The sequence below is a fragment of the Lissotriton helveticus genome, chromosome 5_1, assembly GCF_964261635.1.
Source record: "Lissotriton helveticus chromosome 5_1, aLisHel1.1, whole genome shotgun sequence".
In the NCBI taxonomy this organism is placed as follows: Eukaryota; Metazoa; Chordata; class Amphibia; order Caudata; family Salamandridae; genus Lissotriton; species Lissotriton helveticus.
This window is the reverse complement of record NC_136065.1, coordinates 179,328,215-179,331,813: the sequence shown is the minus strand read 5'-3', so window position 1 is coordinate 179,331,813 and position 3,599 is coordinate 179,328,215. Positions and strand designations below refer to the sequence as shown.

Below are 3,599 nucleotides of genomic sequence, written 5' to 3'. Positions count from 1 at the left end.
GAGCTGCGGTCATCAAGAGACTAGAAAAACTGGCAGCAGGTACCTGCAGCACACACTTAGGCCGTGGGACAATGCTTGGGAGAAGGATGGTTGCAGAAAGGGACTCACTACAGGGGGACAACCCTATACTGAAGCTCTTTTCTGATATTATTTTGATCACCTTGGCCAAATTGGTAGTAAACAATGTTGAGTGGAGCTCCTCATGGCAATTGTCCATTCCCCCAGTGACTCTTCGTGGTCCTCTGTGAAGGGCATCAAGAGGAAGCCAGAAGTTCCTAAGGAACTTAGTCCTTGTGCACATCCACCGATTCTCGCTTTTACAGGGAATTGCGAAGGGACATCAACAAGATTAGCGAGCAGCTGGAGGAGATGCTACATGCACCAAAGGACCCCACGTTTGCTGCTAAGAACTCTGCATCGAACACTGTTGGCTTCAATTTTTTTTTGCAAGTTTCTCGGCTTGCATTTAGAACTGCAACCTGACCTTAAACAACAATCTTGAGAAGGGTTTGAGGGTGCTCGATTACCATCTGAATACGCCACTGCATGCCAAGATTGACAAAAACAGTGCCACAGACGCGTCAGTCTTCCAAGAATGATTCTTCGTGGTGATCTGTCGTCCAGCAGTCTTAGTCCTAAATTGCGTATTGTACAGGTGTCCTGTGAAAAGAATTATCATTTTAAAATTCCGGATCAGTTCTTGGTCATGCACTGCTACGTGAAGCACACCTAAGAGTGTGAAGACTTTGCCAACTTGGGGTATGATAGCAAAGAAATCGAGCTGGCCTACCACCCATTGTGTGAACTACCACCTTCCCATGTTTGTTTATTTGTTTGTTGGGACCAATGGGAAGACTGCAGGGTGGATGTTAGCAGGTGGTGTTACCTACAAGCAATGAAGACAGAAACCTACATGATAGACGGTACACTAAAAGAAAAAGAAAAATTGTATTCAAATAGTTCAAAACGAAAGCTAAGTTGATAAACAAGCACTGCTTCCACCTGCAACATCTCCAGCACGGTTCGATTTATCTAGCTCCTTTGAAATCAAAGAAACATATGTCACAAGAGGGACAAGGGGCTGGGGAACTCTCAGCCACTCATTGAATTAGACGAAGCTACACAAGCCATCACCAGAGGCCCAAGTAACAAAGCGCCTGGGCCTGATGGAGTGCCTATTGACTTGTTCAAAAACAATATCGAGTTATGGGCACCCATATTAGTCAACATCTTAAACAGCACCATCCAGTTCGGGCCCCAAAATCCTGGTCCAGTGCCATTATAGTGCCAATCTTTATAAAAGATGGCAGAGGGGACACCAAATGTTATTGCCAAATTTCTCTCATAGACAGCCCAGCGAAAGTGCTGGGAAGGATATTATTGGAGCATTTGGAGAATTGGGCAACAGATAATGCGATCTTAACATGATCTCTATTTGGGTTTAGGAGGGGACTAGGAACAATCGTCCAATGCCTTAACCTCGCTCTCATTCATAGCAAGTATATTCGGGCCGAGAAAAGATTGCTATACCTCGCCTTCATGGACCTAAGCTCAGCATTGGACGATGTTGACAGAGGTAAACTCTGGGTCAAATTGCTGCACTTGGGAGTGAAGGCGGGGTTGGTGCATATTGTAAGTAAATTATACGAGGATGTCGAAGGTTGTATTTGGTAAGGCATTAATGAGAAATGCACCCCTTATTTTAAAATCAGCAAGGGAGTACGTCAAGGATGTGTCCTTTGCCCATTTATCTTCAGTATATACATCCATTATCTAGTGAAATATCTGGGGATATTGTGGCTGATCCCCCTAGGGCAGTGATGAGAGGCATTCCCATATTATTTTATGCTGACGACTGTGTCCTCATGTCAAGAACAGCAATGGTATTACTGAGGTTGCTGGATGAATTTGTTGCATTTATGGGTTCTCTAGGGCTGCAAACCAACAAAACTAAGTCATTTACTATGATCTGAGGCCGTCCTAAAAGGAAGACAAGATCATTCCATATCCAGGGCACAAGGCTGGAGACGGTGAGTACATTCACATACTTGAGGGGACACTTTGATGAGATCTGCAATTGGAGACATCTGGCGCTGGTCTGGAGCCTACCAATGGAACAAAATGTGGGTACTCTATATAATTTTGCCAACAAACAAGGATCCTCCCCAGTGGGTGTGCTGCTTAACATATATAAGGCCAGATGCGTTACAGCAGCCACCCACGGAGCTGGGGTATGGGTAATATGCGAGCCCTCCTCACGACAGGTTGTTGGAAATAAATTTGTACGTAAAATCCTATGCCTACCTAGGTCTGTACATGCATCAGTCTGTCACTAAGAGTTGGGCCTTGTTCATGTAAGAAATCTAGTTTTGCTAGCTCCATTAATGTTGTGGATCTCAGTTCGGAATCTCCAGGAAGCTGTCTTGACTAAGAACGTAATCATTGATTGTATGAAATTAGATAAGGCAAGCAGCATTGACCTGCTGGAATATGTCAAGACTCATTTGACTATTATAGGGAGGCACAAACTTTTTAAAAAACCCTCATGCATCTCTAGGCAGATGAATCTCTGGTCAAGAGATAATGGTTGGACCACAGACGAAAAAAAGAGAGGAGGAGAATTTCAGCAAACTGTCAATCAGAGAATAGAACATGTTAGTAATAACAAGAACCATGGAACCATATTTGTTTATTATTCTGAGTTCTCACTGTTACTACATGGTCAGATTCCAACTTAGCCTGGCACATCTATTAGTGGCCTATCTATCTACAGCTAGATGCAAACAGGATGTCATAGCCTGTCCCTGTGACTCGGTCTCTGTGCAATCGCAGCTGCACTTTTTTTTGTGGGCTTTATAAAAGGATTAAAAAGACATTGCTAGTCCCATGGCTGAGGTCTTTGAAGGTAAAGCAATGCAGACTTGCCCTGTCATATTTACAGTTATTACAAACAGGCATGGTCTGCTTTACTGTTCATAAGTATATTTCATTGTACGTCAAAGTATGGAAGCTGCTGGGAAAATAACCGCCAGTTACCATTACATATTGGTCCACTAGGGCCTACTTGTGTAACAGATTCTCCTCCCTATTACTGGAACCCTCTGTATGCACAGGCGTTAAGATTGCATTTTATCCCAGGATTGATAGTTTCTCTAGCTCACATAACCAAGGTAGCGAGCTCCAAGTACAATACAATGCTTCACATTGTGCACAGCACAACACTTTTTCATATATTTTATTATATCATGCACAGTATACTACCTATGTCTGAATTTTAGTACATAGTGTTTTTATTTCTGTTATTGATTAGATTTGCTGCATTTTGGTGAACGAGCGTATTTCGTAAACCTATCTCAGAGCTAGCAAGTGCTGAAAATAACTTACATTGGGGTACCCCATTGCCATTTTATTATATACAACATAACAAATGACTGCTTTCATTGTACTGAACATACTTTTAACATATAGGGGCCGATTATGATGTTGGACAAACCCGAGGCGGTCCGGCATCGTTCTGGAACTGAAACAGAAACACCACCAGTCATCGGTTCCAGCCCAGGAATTAGGATGTGACTGTACCCTATTTGGTCGCAATCCTA

General features: G+C 43.1%; 1 pseudogene; it reads left to right on the top strand.

Moving 5' to 3' along the window:
- Positions 1–202: 202 nt before the first annotated feature.
- Positions 203–982, top strand: LOC144752423 (chloride intracellular channel protein 1-like; annotated as a pseudogene).
- Positions 983–3,599: the final 2,617 nt, after the last annotated feature.